Raw genomic sequence first — 21551 nt, 5'->3', positions numbered from 1 at the left:
GTTAACTCAAGTGTCCCCTCTTCCAGGAAACACCCCAATTATAGCAGCCTGATTATACAGAGCCTCTCTGAGTAACTCCATCACCTTGTTATCTGTCTGTATATCATATAGAGGCCTTGAGGACATATTGTCTCTTCCCACCTACACTCTGGCCCCCTCAGACAGCAAGTGTTAAGCACCCTCTCTCTTGGTTTTTCTTGCCTGTGGACATGGATGACTTAATAATACTTTAGAGTGGCTAGGTTGGTAACTGGATCACACTCTAGGTTACCTTCATGGGGCTTTCTGTACAGGTAAGGACTTAACCCCTGCAGCCTTTGCGGCCCATCTTCAGCTGTTTCCACTCCTTACTTGTAGTTCTGAGTCATGCCCTGAGGGCTCATACTCCCATCTCTAAGGATTTTCCTGTTGGAACTTTGCATGTGTCAATTTGCCTGCAGAATGTTAGTGGTGTCACAGTTGTGACTTGATGAGAGCGATTTCCCTAAATGAAACAATCCTGGTGATTAGCTTCAGCTTGGTTCTGCCAACCAGTGCAGCTGGGATGGGCTGCACTGTCTCCACACACACACACATACACACAAGGGCCCAGTTTCCTGGGTGCTCTAGGAACTACTAGAGATCCTTTGCAAACCCTCCCCCTCTTCCTGAGTTAACAGCAGTGTCCCAGATACATGCATAACAGGTTTCCAGTTTATTTCTCTTCAACAGCCCTTGGCAAACATTTCTTCTCCCCTCTCTCTTTTTTTTTTATTGCTTGCCTTTACTTTCTCTGCCAAATTCCTGCTCACAAGTCTCCAGCTGTCTTCATAGCACCTGCCCTTGTTAATATCTCTATGCTGTTGCCATTGCTGCATTGGGGTCTTAATGAGGAGCAGGTGGGTATTGTCAGGTCACTTTTAGGAAAGATGGAAAGGGAACCTGCTACCAACCACAGCATTATACATGTTATCTCTTTTAAAATCATCCTTGTGCAGTAAATGGAAACCCTGGTGGTATAGTGGTTAGGTGCTACAGCTGCTAACCCAAGGGTCAGCAGTTCATATCCACCAGGCGTTCCTTGGAAACTCTACGGGGCAGTTCTTCTCCGTCCTATAGGGTCGCTATGAGTCGGAATCGACTCGACGGCACTGGGTTTGGTTTTGGTTTTGTGCAGTAAATATTGTTTCTCAGATTTTTTTGATGAGAAAACTTATTCCCAGAAAGCCCCTGAATATCATTCTTTGGAAACTCCCTTTAAGAGTCAATCTCTCTTCAGCTCAGCTTCCTTCAATGGAGTCCCAATATCTATTGCAAAATAAAGATTGTATCTTTCAGGCTGACACTCGAAATCTCTCATGATGACCTGGCCCTTATCTACATTTTCTGTCCCATCACTTTCTACTTTATAAATACTCAGTCACGATCAAATTGAGTTTATTCTCTTCTGCTTAAGTATTCAACTCTTTCCCACCTCTATACCCTTGCTCTTGTGATTTCTGTCTTTTCCAATGCCCTCCGCAAACCATTTTCTCCACATGTAGAAATTATGCTGAACTTTTAAGAAGCAGCTCAAATCTCACGATCTCCACCAAAACCCACCTGGCTCCATCTCGATTTCCTAGTGCTACTGTAACAGGAATATCACAAGTGGTTGACTTAAAAAAAAAAAAAAAAAAACAGAAATTAATTTTCTCCCAGTTTAGGAGCTTAGGAGTCCAAATTCAGGGCACCAGCTCCAGAGTAAGGCTCTTTCTCTCTGTGATTTGGGGAAAGATCCTTGTCTTAGTTCCTGTGGCCCTGGCATTTCTCAGTTTTTTTTTTTTTTTGGATCTTCACATAGCATTTATCTTCCCCCAATTTGTGCTTAATTCTGGGTTTAATCGGCTCTTTTTAGAACGTAGAAGTGATTAGGTTTAGGATTCACCCTACACTGATAGATTTCATTAACATGACAAAGAAAACCTTATTAGCAACTGGGATTACATCTATAGGTATAGAGATTAGGCTTCCAACACATATTTTAGATATACAATTTAATCTATAACATCTCCTCAGTAGGAAACAATTGTTCCCCACTCTGCCAACTTCTGTGACACCCAACCTAGGCCTCTGTCATAGTCCTTATTGTACTGTGCATTATGGCCCCATCTGAGCCTATGACTTCCTTGAAGATGAAAACTGTGTCTGATTTTAATTTATCATCCCATAACATGGCCAAGGCAGTACATTTCTCAGAGTAGATGCTTAAAAAAAAAAAAAAAAAATTAAATTAATGATTTTGGGAAAGTCACTCCACTTTCTTCTAAGTACCATCTCCATCTCTGGTTAATAAACCCAACAACCCAGTGCCATCGAGTCGATTCTGAGGAGCGCCTGGTGGATTCGAACTTCCGACCTCTTGGTTAGCAGCCGTAGCACCTAACCACTATGCCACCAGGGTTTCATCTCTCTGGTTAATAACTAGTACTAATTAAGATAGTCCAGACTAAAATTTAGGAAACACAAAAATTGGTGCTGAATAATTAGCATTCTGAAAAATTGCCCTTAATGAAGCTAGATCTTTTGTATTCCCCAAGTGGTTTATCTTCAGTGAAAACTTTTGTATTTGGTTAAATAGACTTCGGTCTCCTTTGATCCAGATTTGCAGGTTCAAAATAGTTTAAAAAATTTTCCTTGGACTACGACATATACAAATCAGGTTCAAAGTAGGCTAATCCCTTTATCCATGGATGAATGGTGGTTATGCAAAAATAAACGCATGGAATATGTAATACGCTTACCTAAGAACTTGTTTAGTACTAGTTTACCTTGCTTGACCTGCATTCATCAATTCATTTAATCATTCTTTTCATTAACAAAAATTTATATGATCGGACATATAGCTTTCCAAAAACTCGGACCAGAATATGTAACTGTCAATTCAACAACTATGTGGATGACCCACTGTCATGGATTGAATTATGTCCTCCCAAAAAATGTGTGTATCAATTTTGCTGGGCCATGATTCCCAGTATTGCGTGATTTTCCTATGTGTCGTAAATTCTGCCTCTATGATGTTGATGTTAATGAGGGGGAATGGGTGGCAGTTGTGTTCGTGAGGCAGGACTCAATCTACAAGGTTAGAATGTGCCTTGAGGCAATATCTTTTGAGATATAAAAGAGAGAAGCAGCAGAGAGACAGGGGGACCTCATGCCACCAAGAAAGCAGTGGCAGGAGCTGAGCACATCCTTTGAACCTGGGGTCCCTATGCAGAGAAGCTCCTAGTCTGGGGGAAGATTGATGAGAAGGCTGACAGAGAGAGAAAGCCTTCCCCTGGAGCTGACGCCCTGAGTTTGGGCTTTTAGCCTACTTTACTGTGAGGAACCCCCACGTGTCTGTCAGTTTGTCATACTGTAGGGGCTTGTGTGTTGCTGTGATGCTGGAAGCTATGCCACCAGTATTCAGATACCAGCAGGGTCACCCATGGAGGACAGGGTTCAGCTGAGCTTCCAGACTAAGACAGACTAGGAAGAAGGACCTGGCAGTCTACTTCTGAAAAGCATTAGCCATTGAAAATCTTATGAATAGCAGCGGAACATTGTCTGATATAGTGCTGGAAGATGAGCCCCCCAGGTTGGAAGACACTCAAAAGATGACTGGGGAAGAGCTGCCTCCTCAAAGTAGAGTCGACCTTAATGACGTGGTTGGAGTAAAGCTTTCGGGACCTTCACTTGCTGATGTGGCATGACTCAAAATGAGAAGAAACAACTGCAAACACCCATTAATAATCAGAACCTGGAATGTACAAAGTACGAATCTACGAAAATTGGAAATTGTCAAAAATGAAATGGAACGCATAAACATCAATATCCTAGGCATTAGTGAGCTGAAATGGACTGGTATTGGCCATTTTGAATCGGACAATCATATAGTCTACTATGCTGGGAATGACAACTCGAAGAGGAATGGTGTTGCATTCATCATCAAAAAGAACTTTTCAAGATCTATCCCGAAGTACAACACTGTCAGTGATAGGATATTATCCATATGCCTACAAGGAAGACCAGTTAATACGGCTATTATTCAAATTTTCGCACCAACCACTAGGGCCAAAGATGAAGAAATAGAAGATTTTTATCAGCTGCTGCAGTCTGAAATTGATCGAACATGCAATCAAAGTGCATTGATAATTACTGGTGATTGGAAGGCGAAAGTTGGAAACAAAGAAGAAGGATCGGTAGTTGGAAAATATGGCCTTGGTGATAGAAACAATGCCGGAGAACGAATAATAGAATTTTGCAAGACCAACAACTTCTTCTTTGCAAATACCTTCTTTCACCAACATACATGGCGACTATACACATGGACCTAGCCAGATGGAACACACAGAAATCAAACTGATTACATCTGTGGAAAGAGACGACGGAAAAGCTCAATATCATCAGTCAGAACAAGGCCAGGAGCTGACTGTGGAACAGACCATCAATTGTTCTTATGCAAGTTCAAGCTGAAACTGAAGAAAATCAGAGCAAGTCCAAGAGAGCCAAAACATGACCTAGAATATATCCTACCTGAATTTAGAGACCATCTGAAGAATAGATTTGATTCATTGAACACTAGTGACTGAAGAGCAGACGAGTTGTGGAATGACATCAAGGACATCATCCATGAAGAAAGCAAGAGGTCACTGAAAAGACAGGAAAGAAAGAAAAGACCAAAGTGGATGTCACAGGAGACTCTGAAACTTGCTCTTGAACGTTGAGCAGATAAAGCAAAAGGAAGAATTGATGAAGTAAAAGAACTGAACAGAAGACTTCAAAGGGCCTCTTGAGAAGACAAAGTAAAGTATTCTAATGACATGTGCAAAGAGCTGGAGATGGAAAACCAAAAGGGAAGGACACTCTTGGCGTTTCTCAAACTGAAAGAAGTGAAGAAAAAAATCAAGGCTCGAGTTGCAATAGTGAAGGATTCCATGGGGAAAATATTAAATGATGCAGGAAGCATCAAAAGAAGATGGAAGGAATACACAGAGCCATTACACCAAAAAGAATTAGTCGATATTCAACCATTTCAAAAGGTGGCATATGATCAGGAACTGATGGTGCTGAAGGAAGAAGTCCAAGCTGCTCTGGAGGCATTGGTGAAAAACAAGGCTCCAGGAATTGATGGAATATCAATTGAGATGTTTCAACAAACAGATGCAGTGCTGGAGGTGCTCACTCGTCTATGCCAAGAAATATGGAAGACAGCTTCCTGGCCAACTGACTGGCAGAGATCCGTATTTATGCCTATTCCCAAGAAAGGTGATCCAACTGAATATGGAAATTGTAGAACAATATCATTAATATCACACGGAAGCAAAATTTTGCTGGAGATCATTCAGAAACGGCTGCAGCAGTGTATCAACAGGGAACTGCCAGAAATTCAGGCCAGTTTCAGAAGAGGACATGGAACCAGGGATATCATTGTTGATGTCAGATGGATCCTGGCTGAAAGCAGAGAACAACAGAAGGATGTTTACCTGTGTTTTATTGGCTATGCAAAGGCATTCGACTGTGTGGATCATAACAAACTATGGATAACACTGCAAAGAATGGGAATTCCAGAACATTTAATTGTGCTCATGAGGAGCCTTTACATAGATCAAGAGGCAGTTGTTCAGACAGAACAAGGGGATACTGATTGGTTTAAAGTCAGGAAGGGTGTGCGTCAGGGTTGTATTCTTTCACCATACTTATTTAACCTGTATGCTGAACAAATAATACGAGAAGCTGGACTATGTGAAGAAGAACGGGGCATCAGGCTTGGAGGAAGACTCATTAAAAACCTGTGTTATGCAGATGACACAAACTTGCTTGCTGAAAGTGAAGAGGACTTGAAGCAATTACTAATGAAGACCAAAGACCACAGCCTTCAGTATGGATTACACCTCAAGACAAAGAAAACAAAAATCCTCACAACTGGACCAATGAGCAACATCATGATAAATGGAGAAAAGACTGAAGTTGTCAAGGATTTCATTTTACTTGGATCCACAATCAACAGCCATGGAAGCAGCAGTCAAGAAATCAAAAGATGCATTGCATTGGGCAAATCTGCTGCAAAGACCTCTTCAAGGTGTTGAAGAGCAAAGATGTCACCCTGAAGACTAAGGTGCACCTGACCCAAGCCATGGTATTTTCAGTCACATCATATGCATGTGAAAGCTGGACAATGAATAAGGAAGACCGAAGAAGAGTTGACGTCTTTCAGTTGTGGTGTTGGTGAAGAATATTGAATATACCATGGACTGCCAAAAAACGAACAAATCTGTCTTGGAAGAAGTGCATCCAGAGTGCTCCTTAGAGGCAAGGATGGTGAGACTGCGTCTTACATACTTTGGACATGTTGTCAGGAGGGATCAGACCCTAGAGAAGGACATCAAGTTTGGCAGAGTACAGGGTCAGCAGAAAAGAGGAAGACCCTCAACAAGGTGGTTCGACGCAGCGGCTGCAACAATGAGCTCAAGCATAAGAACGATTGTAAGGATGACACAGGACCGGGCAGTGTTTCGTTCTGTTGTCCATAGGGTCGCTAGAGTCAGAACTGACTTGAGGGCACCTAACAACAACAACAAGGGTGAGGAAGTAAATTTCTCTTTGTTAAAGCCATCCACTTGTGGTATTTCTGTTACAGCAGCACTAGATAACTAAGAATTTGGTACAGTGAATGGATAGAGGAGCACCAGTGGCAGAGGACCAGCAGCAGTAGAGAATCTGCAGTGTTGGGGAACCTGCTGTGGTAGAGAACTTTCAGTGGCAGAGAAGAGGAAGCAACAGAACCAGGAGACAGGTGTGAGACAGTGAGACAGTGCTGGAGCCGACCCACGGAGCAAGAGAGCTGAGTGCCTGTGTGCAGGAGGCTTCCTGGCAGAGCAGGGTGCCTCTAGGCACTTACTGGTGGAGCTACAGAGCTTTGGAACACTTGCTCCAGCAGGGGGTAGATGTTGGCATGAGGCCTGAGAGCTGAGAGGCCTGGAGTCGCCATTCAGATGGGCTAAGAGCGTGGTGCATCTAAAGCTGAGGGAGCAGAGTTGTTGCCCCAGTGGGCCTGGATGGTGGAGCTGAAGCCCAGAGCCAAAGGGCCTCCACTCACAGTCTGGAAAGTGTGGCCAATAGCTAGAGTCTGGAGGACAGGACCATTGTGTAAACTGTCTCAGAGAATAGAGGATTATTTTCAGAGCCTTGAGGGCTAAAGTAATGTGTCCTGCTGACTTGATTGGTGCCTATTATTCCTTCTTTTCCTCCAGTTTCTCCCATTTGTAATGGAAATGTCTAGCTTCTGCCTGCCTGGCCATTATAACTTTGGAAGCGTTGTACCTTTGTATTCTAGAGTTCACAGATGAAGAGGAATTTTTGAATTTTGGGCTTGGAATTAAGACTTTTGCTATGATATGATGGGATGAATATGTTTTGCATATTGCAAGAATGTGATTTTTGGGGGGCCAAAATGTGAAATGTCATGAATTGAATTATGTCCCTCCCAAAATGTGTGTATCAATTTGGTTGGACTGTGGTTCCTGGTATTGAGTGATTTTCCTACATGTTGTAAATCCTGCCTCTGTGATGTTAAGGGGGGAGGATGGGCAGCAGTTTTGTTAGTGAGGCAGGACTCAATCTACAAGATTGGACTGTGTCTTGAGGCAATCTCTTCTGAGATATAAAGACAGAATTGGGCAGAGGGACAGGGGGACCTCACACCACGAAGAAAACAGCGCTGGGAGCAGACTGCATCCTTTGGACCCAGGGTCCCTGTGCCAAGAAGCTCCTAGTCTGGGGAAAGATTGATGATAAGGCCAACAGAGAGAGAAAGGCTTCTCCTGAGCTGAAGCCCGGAGTTTGGACTTTTAGCCTACTTTAGTGTGAGGAAATAAATTTCTCTTTGTTAAAGCCATCTACTAGTGGTATTTCTGCTATAGCAGCACTGGATTACTAAGACATCCACCAAAACCGAAAAACAAATCTTGTGCTGTTGAGTTGATTCTGACTCATAGGGACCCTATAGGACAGAGTAGAACTGTACCATAGGGTTTCCAAAGAGCAGCTGATGGATTCAAACCGCTGAGCTTTTGGTTAGCAGCTAAGCTCTTACTTATCCACTGTGCTCCCACAGCCCTCTGGAAACAAACATGCCTAAAATGTATTTTATAGTCCCAGTCCCTGCCAGTTGCCAAGCCAAACCACAGATCAAATAGTGATGCCCAAGCCATCTCCTTAGTAAATCTGGTAGTTATACTTTGTTTTACTTTTTTTCCTCTTCTTCCTCAGTCTTGCACAGCTGATCAATTGTTCAGCACTATTAAATGTATTCCAGAAATATCTGTAATATACCTTTACCTCCACTGTTATTACTTCAGCTGTTTTTGAATAAAATTAAAAATAGACAACAGCAGTAATAATAAATTTAATGTATTAAGCGTCTATGATGTTCCAATATGATATTAGGTTTATATATATATATATGTAAATAATGAGGTAATTCTCACTTAACTCTTGCAAGAACTACTTAAGGGAATTCATTTAAAACAAAATTTTCCTTAAACGAGGAAACAGATTTAGAAAGTTGAATTGTCTAAGTTTTCACAACTAGTCAGTCAGTGGTAAAGTGGGATTTAAAGTGATTCTCTCTGGCTCCAAAGTCTCCTCTCTTTTGTTGCACTATATTTCCTCCCAGTGAACAAAATAATAGTTTTGATTTAACAAATTCATTAGTTTATTGAGCAGATACATTGAGAGTGGATATGTGCCAGCCTTTGTATTAGGCTCTGATGATACAGTGACACAGAAATACATTCCTAGATAAACCCCCCGGTCTCATCAAAATTTGGCTAGGCTATGCTGCTGTAAAGAACAACTGTAGTTTGTAATTAGTACCATACCCATGAGTTCCACATCCATGGATTCAACCAAGTGTAGATCAAAAATATTAAAAAAATAAACTTCTAAAAAGCAAAAGTGCGAAGCACTACGCTGAAACCACGAGAATGAAGTGTTGTGGGCATCCCCTGCTGTAGCCTCCTGCCATTTCACAGATCCTCAGTCTCTCTCCAGCACTGTTGTTTGACCACTGTTCTCCTCAAGTCTCGTGGGTTCGCTCCTTGTGTTGTGTGCACTATTAACATTGTATTAGGTATTATAAGCAATCTAGAGATTATTTAAAGTATATGGGAGTATGTGCGTAGGTTATGTGCAAATGTTACGCCATCTTATATAAGGGACTTGAGCATCTGTGGATTTACATATCCAGGGGGGTCCTGGAACCAATCCACCATTGATACCATGGGATGGCTGTACTTCATTTCCCATTTGACTACACTTCCTTGAGAATATCGCCTTCAGAATCCCATTGGGGAAAAGCATTGATTAGTAGATACAAGTTTTTTTTCCCCCTTTGGACTCTTGCCTCAATACCACCAGATTCTTGTCAGTATTCATAAAATATCTCAGTCATTTCAAAAACACAAGTTTTATTGTTCCTGCAAACCATTTGTAAACTGATGGTTGGCCAGGGACTCTACTATATGTCAGCCCTATCCCCACCCTAGGTTCCAGGCTGATGAAGCATCACTTTCTCAAACACTGCTGTTTGCTTTGACAGTGGGATCATAGAGTTTGGTGAAGTAAGCATTGGCTCTTTAAGTGTCTAACCAGAAGTGTTGTCCCATCTCTTCACATTTCACTGACCAAAGAAAATCACATGGCCACGGACAAGAATAGATAAGAAATGGCTGCAAATATTGTTGAAACCATAGGTGGCAAATGCATAAATAATTAAAAGTTAATCATATATATTATATTTATAATATTGGAAAACGAAGTTTTAGTCTCCTTGTCCCAGTTATACATGTCCTGAGAAAGGAAGGAAAAGTTGCTAATATGACTGATCAGAATTCAAGGCAATACTTGTGCCCTCTAGAACTTCCTGCTTTCCTTCTGCTCATGTCCCTTCTTTCTCGGTTGTTGTTGTTGTTAGGTGCTATCGAGTCAGTTCCAACTCATAGCGACACTATGCACAACAGAACAAAACACTGCCCGGTCTTGAGCAATCCTTACAATCGTTGTTATGCTTGAGCTCATTGTTGCAGCCTCTGTGTCAATCTACCTCATTGAGGGTCTTTCTCTTTTCCGCTGACCCTGTATTCTGCCAAGCATGACGTTCTTCTCCAGGGACTGATCCCTCCTGACAACATGTCTCTCTTTAGTCTGCAGTATTTGACCGAATTGGCAATCTGTGGTTGCACCTCCTTTGGTCCTTAACCATCACTTTTCTCCTTGCTCTGTGTCTTCCTTTCTTTATGTGGCCATTAAGATGGTGGTAAGAGATGGAGTTCAGACTTCACAGCAGTAAGAAGGAGGAAATAGGAGGCTCTGCTTAGGCTTTTAGTCAAACCCACTTCTCTAGCCCAATTTTTAGGAGAGCTCATCATTTGGCGTGGGGCACTCTTTGAGCTAATAGCTGAGTAGCATTTTGTTTCCCATTTGGCTACACTTCCTTGAAAATATCTCCTTCAGAATCTCATTGGGGAAAAGCATTGATTAGTAGGATTCAAGTTTCTCTTCTTTGGATTCTTGCCTCAACACCATCAGGTTCTCATCAGTATTCATAAATCATGCCAACAGAAGCATATACACATTTTATGGATCACAAAGGAAAACAAAATGACTGATATATTCCACAGGTAGGTGAGTCAGGAAGGGATGAGTTCCCCACATCATTAAGAATGGGAGGGAGGTATAGGGCAGAAGAAACAGCAAATACTCGGAGCCAATAAAAGGTACCACACTGTACAAGAATATGATTGGTCCATAGTAAAGGGTCTTGGGTGAGGTTTGTGAAAAAATGAGGCTGGAAATGCCAGATTACTTAAGGCTGCTATGCTGTAAGAACCTTAAATCTCTATTTTTATTTCAATATCTTCAGTGCTTAAGACAGAACAGGCACTTGATAATTACTTAGGGAATGAATGAATGAATTAATAAATAAATAACAAGCATAATATGCATACAGTATGTAGTATATGTAAACTTTTTTTTTATATGTAAACTTTAGGTTATTACAACCCCACAAGAACTAAAAAAAAAACCCCATTGTTGTTGAGTCAATTTTGACTCGTAACGACCCTATAGAACAGAGTAGAACTGCACTATAGGATTTCTGAGGACAAGCTGGTGGATTCAAACCGCTGATCTTCAGATTAGGAGCCATTGCTCTTAACCACTGCACCACCAGGGCTGCACAAAAACTCTATGTAGTAAATTAATATCCTATGCCCATAGTACAGATTGGGAAACTGCATCTTAGAGATATTAAAAGAGTTGGCAGTATCTTGTATCTTTTAAGTTGCCTCTGGCTTTAAGTATACATGTCCAAAAATATTTTAAATAATGACAAAAAGTAAGAAACATATTATTTCTCATTAAAACAATTATGATATTAATTGCTTCTGGGGTTTATTTTACAGCTCAGTAATTTTATTAGGACCCCAGGCTTTTTCTACCCTCCAGTTCTTGGCCCTTGTGCCTTCACTTTGTGGTTACAAAATGGCTGCCACAGTTCCAGACATCACATGAAAACAGAATGTCAGCTGAAGAAAAGGGAAGCTTACTCTTTTGTGTGTCTTTATTGGGAAAACATTCTTCATAATTGACCATCTTTAGGAAAACACCTAATAGGGTCTTCAAGGTGCCTGTGAGGATATGATCTACTTGTAGAGAGCAAATCAGAGATAGTTACACTGGTCATGGTGTTATATAAAACCTGGCACTGAGGCAAGAGAGAAGTGAGAGAGAGGAAGGTAAAGCATTATAACAAGGAAAAAAAAAAAAAAGGCACAGGAAGTTGAGGAACATTGCAAGGGCTAGCATCTAGTTGGAAGTTTGTGTAACTGAAGAAATGTTTTGAGAAAGGCCATTTAATTTTCAAATTTAATTCCTATGATTTATGTTCCCTTCAGTTTTTTTTTAGTTTCTCTCTAAAGATTGAAGCATATACGAATTCTATGTGCCCATTTCAGAGTGAAAGTCAAGAAAAATAACTGTGCTCCCTGACCTCAGTTAGTGTAAAGCTCTGATTTTGATTAATGTCGGGAAGATTTAGAGTTCACTTGTTATAGGAACTTAAAGCCTAAGCTCTGAGAATCCACAGAAATCTTGGAAAACACATGGATATGAGATAGCGTCTTGGACTGATTTTAACTTTCAAAGGACAAGAAGGCCTCAAATGGCATGTGGGTTATATACAAAATGCTGCAATAAGCATTCCTAAATGTCAATCCTTGTCCATATTTCTAACAATTTCCTATGTATATATTTCCATAAGAGCAATTACTGGTCAGAGGTTGTGGACATCTATAAAGCTCTTGAAATTCATTGCCAAGTACAATGACAATGCTCACTACCTTGTGCCTTTGCCAATACTGGAGGGTTTTTCAAACCTTGTGGCTGAAGGTTTTAAGTGCCTTTGCATTGACCCTGAGAAAGTTGTACATGTTTTCTTCTGGAAGTCCCTGCCTGCCTCCAGCCTCAGCCATTATCCATAGCCTGGGTGATTTTGATTGTGTCTCTTATTCAACAGAAGCAGAAAATATGTGGGGAAGAGGAAGGAAGGATCACGGGATAAATGAGGGATCTGGGATGTTTAGCTTCTGAGAAAAGTAGACATAGCAAGTGGTGAGAAATTGAATTTCTGAGAAGTTTCCTCAAGGCTAAGGTCTCCTATCCCCAAACCTGAGGCTAGCTCCTATCTGGAGGATATTCTAATTTCCTGTCTGTATCTCCCTTTCTCTTTTTCTCTTTGCCTACCCACCACCTCCACTGCCACAAGCACACACACATACAGTCCTGTACGTCTTTCCTAGTTTGCAGACTCATTGTTCTGTCCTGCAAATGCAATATTCAGGGACAGATTTCTCTGGAATAGCTCTGAACTCATGTTTTCCGAGTAGAACCCATTTTTTCTGAGTAGCTCTGAAAATAGAACCTGGAGTAGCAAAGCATTTAGATGAAGTGCTCGGTTTTCACTGGCCAGCACTAAGTCCTTTCTAGAAGGAATCCTTTTGCCATTGGCCACGTGGATTAGAGGTTGATCCATTGACAAGAAACAGAATGCAACACAGCACTGGAGGCCCAGGCTGTGTTTGGGCTCAAGGGGAGAAACCAAATGAGGGATAACAACACTAGAAAAAATGAACTAATCGGCTGGCATTTCCTTTCTCCACCCACTGCTGTATGAGTGCTGTGTGCATCTGGGGAGCAGAGCAGGGCATGAATAATGCTCTTGGACAAAGGATAACATGAGGTCCTTTCTCAAAGAATTTGCGTTATGATGAGGCAGTTTAAATGTGCTCGAGAGGAAATTCATCAAAACCAAACCCAGATTCTCTAAACTCATTTAATTTAAATATGTATGCTAGTGAGGTTTGAAAATAATCAATTTTAGGATGTCTGTCACTTCAAATGTAACGTCATCATCATCACCATCATTATCATCATCATCTCAATTTAACTTAAAATCATGGGAGCCCAGATTGATTTGCTCAAAACTTGGTTCTATTCTGTAGTCCCCAAGTATGAAGCATCAGGAAACTTGTCTGTCCACTTGTCTTTATAATCCCAGTGTGCTTACAAGACATAAGTCAACACTTAAAACATATTTACTGGATGAATGAATGAGTGCATGAATGAATGAATAGTGTAATATCACTCTCATTCCATGTGAGGTGTCTAATTTACTTTTATTATTTTTCTTCTCATCTCTCACTCCCATTCCCTCTCTTGCATAGACTCTCTCTCCAGTGTATTTATTTTTAATTTATTTTATTTTTGTTGTTGTTGAGAATACACACATGTACAATTCAGTGACATTCTCTAAGTTGTGTAACCATTCTCATCCTCCTTTTCTGAATTGTTTTCCCTTCATTAACATAAACTCACTGCCCCCTAAGTTTTCTATCTAATCGTTCAAGTTGCTGTTGTCAATTTGATCCCTTATATATTGTTTTTTAAAAAGCACAGTGCTCAAGGCAGACATTCTTTACTAGTTAAGCTAAACTATTATTTGGCCCCAAAATTATTGCCCTGAAATAATCTTTAAACCTGAAACCAAAAATAGCTCCTGAAGTTGTCTCCAAGGTAGTAACATATGCCTTCACTAGTAGTAAACGTCCACGTTTATTTAGATACTTGTGTATCACTAAGTAGATACAGTATTATTCTGTGTGTTTTAATTTATATAAATAGCAATTGACTAAAGATTTCTTTTTTTGTTTTTGTTTTTGCTTACTGTATGGTTCCATGTTGCTGTATGCAAAACTAGATGATTTCTGACTGTTGTAGAATGTTTCATATGATGCTTATAGCACATTTCACATATCCATTCTCTCGTCAGGGGAACCCATGTTGCCTCCAACTTCTTGCTGTCACAAATAATATGGAAGTGGACATCCTTGTAAATGTTCCCTCATGGACCTGGCAGAGTGCTTCTATGGGGTATCCGCTCAGGGATGGGATGCTTGCTGGGCCATGATCTGGGTGCATTTTTAATTTCACTAGATTCTCCCAAATTCTTTCCAGAATGGCACTAGCACTGCGTGAATATTCTTATGTCAAATATTTAGTCTAATTTTTGCTTATCTGATGATTTCAAAGTGATACTCACTTGACATCTACTGAGGGTAAGTATATATGACTAGCCTTTTGGATCCCCCCGGTGTGAGTTGCCTATTCTTATCTTTTTCTAGCTGATTAGGGGGAATTTCATATATATCCTTTGTTGTTGTTGTTAAGTGCCATCCAGTCAGTTCCAACTCACAGTGACCCTATATACAACAGAATGAAACACTGCTTGGTCCTGCCTCATCCTCACAATCATTGCTGTTTGAGCACATTGCTGTAGCCACTGTGTCAACCCATCTCGTTGAAGGTCTCCCTCTTTTTCGCTGACCTTACCAAGCATGAGGTCCTTCTCCAGGGACTGGTCCTCCCGATAATATGTACAAAGTAGATGAGATGAAGTCTCACCATCCTCATTTCCAAGGAGCACTCTGGCTATGTTTCTTCCAAGAAAGACTTGTTTGTTCTTCTGATTGTCTATGCAATATTCAATATTCTTCACCAACGCCATAATTCAAAGTCATCAATTCTTCTCCAGTCTTTCTTATTTATTGTCCAGCTTTCCCACACACATGAGATGCTTGAAAATACCATGGCTCTGGTCAGGAGCATCTTAGTCCTCAAGGTGACATCTTTGCTTTTCAACACTTCAAAGAGGCCTTTTGCAGAAGATTTTCCCAATGCAATATGTCTTTGGTTTCTTGACTGCTGCTTCCATGAGTGTTGATTATGGATCCAAGTAAAACAAAATCCTTGACAACTTCAATATTTTCTCCATTTATCATGAAGATACTTATTGGTCCAACTGTGAGGATTTTTTTTTTTTTTTTTTAATATTGTGGTGTAGTCCCTCTGAAGTCTATAGTCTTTGATCTTCCACAGTAAATGCTTCAAGTCCTTTTCATGTTCAGCAAGCAAGGTTGTGTCTTTGTGTCATCTGCATATCGCAGGTTGTTAATGAGTTTTCCTCCAATCCTGATGCCCTGTTCTTCTTCATATAGTCCAGCTTCTAGGATTTTTTGCTCAGCATACAGATTGAGTAAGTATGGTGAAATGATACAACCCTGATGCCGCCTTTCCTGATTTTAAACCACACACTGTCCCATTGTTCTGTTCAGTGACTGTTTCTTGGTCTATGCACAGGTTTTACAAGAGCACAATTAAATGTTCTGGAATTCCTATTCTTTGCAATATAATTCATAATTTGTTATGATCCACAGAGTTGAATGCCTTTACATAGTCAATAAAACACACCATTATTAATATCTTCTTCCAGGTTGCTCTCATTTGTTACCTTTGCACAGGGTGACATTTCAGGAACAGAAATATTTTTCTGTTCTTTTTTTTCCTCCTGGTTTATGTATTTTGAGTTTTATTTAGTACACCCTTTCCCACTATCATCTTTCCCGCTTGAAGTAAATATATATTCTACTACATATTAGCTTTGTCCTATTACCTTTCACAATCTGGTAGCTTTGTCCGATTACCTTTCAAAATCCGGTTTTTAATTTACAAACATATCAGAACTTGGTATACAATAGAGGCAACATCACAAATCAGTGGAAAAATTAATGGATCATCTAGTAAATTGTTGGGAATAATTAGCTCATTTTACAAATAAATAAATAAATAAGAAAATAAATTCCAAGTATATCAGAGACATCATTCCTTTTGATGTGTATTCTATCTTCTGCTATTGGATGTTCTGTTTGTTGTGATAGAAAATATAATCATGTATTAAATCAAAAGAATAACACAATATTTGATTGCTCTATGATTTAATAAACAATGTGCAAACTGAAGAAATGTTCCCTCCTGCAAAAGGAAGCTGCTTCCAGAGAACTGGAGAATTCTCAGAGACTGAAATAACTTTGCTTAAAGAACACAGGTTTCCATGGTGATGAAGTACTTAGTGGCTACTGAGTTAACACTAAAAAGGTAACTTCACAGAAGATTTGCCCCTTCACCCATCTATAGTCCCCAGGTCTCCAGAAATTCAAATTAAAGAAGTCCCAGTCTTTCTCATTTAATCACAGGTTAATGGTTTTGTTATGGTCTGCTCTTTGGAAAACAAAGGAAAGTCAAATACCCACTTTGAGTCAGAGCGAGAGAAAAAAAAAAAAAAAACTTCTAGCAAATTAATCTTGGGTCAGAAATTTTTAAGTTCATGGATAAGAAAAGCTCTGTTGAAATAAAAGTAAAATACAATTATGCACTGCATAATGCCTGTTTGGGCAACATCCAACCACATATACGTCTGTAGTCCCATAAGGTTATAATAGAGTTCAGAAACTCCACTCTGAGAACAAAACATAGTGGATGTAACTGGCCATAGTGAATGCAACAGCTTCGAGCACAACACGTGTATCTCATGTCTCTGGTACACAAAGTGATTTTGCTGCCAGGTGTATAATGGTATAGTACACTACAGAGTACCATATGGCTTTGCTAAGTACAAGGAGTCCTCGGTTTAAGAACGAGTTCCGTTCCTAAGTCTGCCTTTACATTGAATTTTTCTGTAAGTCAGAACAGTTATGTTTGGTTTGTATGTAACAACAGTTAGTCAAATGTTTGTCCAGTTGCTGTTATTAGGTGCTGTTGAGTCAGTTCCAGCTTATAGTAACCCTATGTACCACAGAACAAAACACTGCCTAGTCCTGCACCATCTTCACGATCATTGTTATGCTTGAGCCCATTGTTGAAGCCACTGTGTCAACCCATCTTGTTGTGGGTCTTCCTCTTTTTCACTTTTTTTTTCTACTTTGCCAAGCATGATGTCCTTCTCCAGGGACTGATCCCTCCTGATAACATGCCCAAAGTATGTGAGACAAAGTCTTTCCATTCTTGCCTCTAAGGAGCATTCTGGCTGTACTTCTTCCAAGACAGACTTGTTTTTTCTTCTGGCTGTCTGGGGAATATTCAATATTCTTCGCCAACACCATAATTCGAAGGCATCAATTCTTCTTAGGTCTTCCTTTTTCATTGTCCAGCTTTTGCATGCATATGAGGTGATTGAAAACACAATGGCTTGGGTCAGGCGCATTTTAGTCTTCAAGGTGACATCTTTGCCTTTCAACACTTTAAAGAGGCCTTTTGCAGCAGATTTGCCTAATGCAATATGTCATTTGATTTTTTGACTGCTGGTTCCATGGGCGTTGACGGTGGATTCAAGTAAAATGAAGTCCTTGACAACTTCAATATTCTCTCTGTTTATCATGATGGTTGCTTATTGGTTCAAAAACACCCAAACCCATTGCTGTCAAGTCGATTCCAACTCCTAGCAACCCTATAGGACAGTGCAGAACTGCCCCATAGAGTTTCCAAGGAGCGCCTGATGGATTTGAACTGCCGACCTTTTGGTTAGCAGCTGTAGCACTTAACCGCTATGCCACCAGTGTTTCCACTTATTGGTCCAATTGTGAAGATTTTTGTTTTCTTTTTTTATTGAGGTGTAATCCATATGGAAGGCTGTAGTCTTCGATCTTCATCAGTAAGTGCTTTAAGTCCTCTTCACTTTCAGCAAGGAAGGTTGTGTCATCTGTATAACACAGGTTGTTAATGAGTCTTCCTCCAATCCCGATGCCCTTTCCTCTTCATATAGTCCAGCTTCTAGAGTTATTTGCTCAGTATGCAGATTGAATAGGTATGGTAAAAGAATACAACCCTGAAGCACAGCTTCCCTGACTTTAAACCATGCAATATCCCCTTGCTCTGTCCGAACGACTGCCTCTTGACCTACAGATTCCTCATGAGCACAATTAAGTGTTCTGTCTTAGTATTATAAATATAGTGTCCCTTTCTATGGAAACCCTGGTCACGTAGTGGTTAAGAGCTTCGGCTGCTAACCTAAACGTGGGCAGTTGGACCCACCGGGCACTCCTTGGAAACCCTATGGAGCAGTTCTACTCTGTCCTATAGGGTCACTATGAGCCAGAATCGACTTGACGGCAGTGGGTTTTTTTTGGAGGGGTACTTTTCTATGCATAAAAAAATTAAAGATACACTTCTAGATACACTAAAGCATCTTTAACATAATAATACAGTAATAATAACATTAATGTTTTGACGCCACAGGAAGTAGTGCCCATTTGTTATTACAGACCATTGTATGTACCTAAAATTTTTAATATAATAAGATTTATGAGAGTTGGTTTGTAACTACACATTGTCTGGGTGCTGCTTTGTAACTACAGGTTGTACATCAGTGGGTCGTTCATAACCCAGGGACTGCCTGTATGTGATATGTTATTCACACCAAGTCCAAATCACGTAAAATCCTATGTCACAGAACGTGTTGTAGATGTTAAGTACCTAATTTTGGTATAAATTTGATTCCACAGTCATTTTTGTTCTTGTTTTTTAATAGTACTTGCTCTTCTTAGATGCCTCACCTTTCTTTATGAACTCTTCTTTTACCCTCTAGGTACCACCAGCTGCCTTTGCTGGTAATGACCATCTAGATGGGAGAATAAGACCTTAGGTCCTAGATTGTTTCTTGTGGTGTCTTTAGGGGATTGGACAGCTTCTGGGCTCAAGCATTTTTTTTTTTTTTTTTGTATTTTTCTAGGTGAACCCCCCAATGCCTTCCTATTCCAGCATATCCTGCTCTGCGGTAAGGTTGTGTGTAGGATGGTTGGGGGGGCAGTGTAAACACTGGTATTCCTGCCCTATGTTGAAGTAAGCCAGAAGATGACATACTGGAGGCCATATTGGACTAGAAGTGATACCCTGTCCCCCTCCCCCCACAAAAAAGCCAAACCAGTTACCGCGGAGTCAGGTCCTCCTCATAGTGACCCCATGTGTGTCAGAGCAGAACTGCACTCAGTAGGGTTTTCAATGGCTGATTTTCACAAGTAGACCACCAACCTTTCAGTTAATAGATGAGTGCTTAACTGTACTGACCCCTGGGGACAACCAGTGGTACACCAGCTATCTCTTAATAGGTTCTGATGTGCCTTCTTTTAGACCACCGTCCCCTCTCGATCACCAATCTTCTGTCTCCTTAGACACTTCACACATTTTTTGCTTAGTTTTAGAGCTATTGTTGATTCATGGGGACCCCATGTGACAGAGTAGAATTGCTCCATAGGGTTTTCTTAGATATAACCTTTATGGAAGGAAGCCACTGGGTCTTTTTTCCTGAAGAGCTGTTAGGTAGGTTTGAATCTCCAGCCTGTTATCAGCTGAGTGCTTAACTGTTGTGCCACTAGGGCTTCTTGGGTTTAGGGTACCTCTCTTAAAATTAACAAACTTCCTTTTTGTCTCAACATTTTTATAGTTGGTTGGGGAGGGTGCCAGCAGCCTGTACTCATTGCCATGATGTTGAGAACTGGAAGCCTGTCAGAAAACTGTCACACTGGGCATCTGCTGTTGGAGATTTTTCATGTCAAACATAATTGTGGAATGCTTTACAAACTTTTAGTGCATTAAATTGTTTTAGTCAGATTCCATTTGTTATCTTTTTAAATTAAAAAAAAAGTAACTTCTAATACTTAGTCTTACTTGTTGGATGCATGATTATAACAAGTTTGTTGAAAATAATAATATCCAATATAAGAATAATCTCCATGAATTTCTATGTGCCCATAATTGATCATTAATTTAATCTTCCAATAACTTCGTAAAAGCAGTGGTGCCTGTGTTTTATTTTATAAATGAAGAAATCAACATTAAGTTTTGAGTCACATACCCAAGCCCACAAATGGGATCCACAGCACTTTCTGAAACATATTTGTGGTAGTCTCTGTTAAAAGTCATGGGCCTCAATGGCAATGTGCATGGATGTCCTAGTCAGGTTCTATAGCCATTCCTGACTCCATTTTTCAGACTAATGGAAACTGTGTTCAACATTCAGTCTTCAGCAGCAAGGATTAATCTGCTTAAGGTGTGTGAGGCAAAGAGCCTAGGGACAGAAACTTAGAGATCTTTCTTCTAGCCTGTTCACATGACCACCTGGATGCAGAACTGCAGGCCAGCTTCTTACCTTCTCTGGGCCTCTCGTTCCCACTTTACGAATGAAGGGGCTGACTTGATGCAGCCTCCATTTCACACGGCTCTAATGAGTTTGGACTTAGTGAGTGGGAATGGAGGTCCAAGTAGTCTCCATCTAGTAGAATGAATTTACTTCACTTCCAGACCCAAAAGTCTCAACAGCAAATGTTTCAGAAGTCCTTCAGAGGCTACCTTGGAAGATGCCAAGGCTGGGACTCCATTTGCAATTGTATGAATCTAGAAATGCACTGGGGCAGATACCTTTTCCCCTACACTCCTAGGTTTGCCATGAAAGAGGAAGATCAAGCTTCTTTGCCCAAAGTGTTCACTTTCTTCAGAGTAAACCTGTCCCAACTCCTTTGTCTCCCTTTTTTCTTGTCTTCACCCTATGACTTAAGAGGCTCCTTTTGTAAATGAGCAGTCTGGCACAGGGCTGTACACACAAAAGATGCTCACGGAGTATTGGTTTGGAATGTGCTCGTTGGTGCCATTTTTGCAGTCATGCCTTTTATCAACAACACTATCAATACCTAGGGCAATTTTCATATTTGAAATCCAAGCAGATATTAGCCTTTTACTGTTGTGGAATGGGTTTGAATGGGTTAGGAAGAGACCAAATGATATCCAGCTCTGGATGGGAGGATGAGAAGAAAGACAGAACTGAGCAGAGAGCCTGCCCCAGGCAGAGAGCCTTTGACGTCAGTGGAGCAGAAGGGAATAAATGGAGATCTCTGCATCCCATCTTTTTGGGTTATGGTTGAGACCCCCACTGTGGCTCAGGTGACTTCATGCCCTGTCTGGAGGCAACTGAGAAGTAAAGGGGATCTTTAAAGTTGTGCAGCAGACAGCCATTCCATAGGAGTATCCTTTATGGCCAAATAAACTGTGGATTTGTCCTAAGAACTCATGCAGCAGAGATTGCAGCCTCATCCCAGTCCTCATGCTTGAAG

This window comes from Loxodonta africana, chromosome 12 (genome assembly GCF_030014295.1).
Source record: "Loxodonta africana isolate mLoxAfr1 chromosome 12, mLoxAfr1.hap2, whole genome shotgun sequence".
Taxonomy (NCBI): domain Eukaryota; kingdom Metazoa; phylum Chordata; class Mammalia; order Proboscidea; family Elephantidae; genus Loxodonta; species Loxodonta africana.
This window is presented reverse-complemented; position numbering follows the sequence as displayed.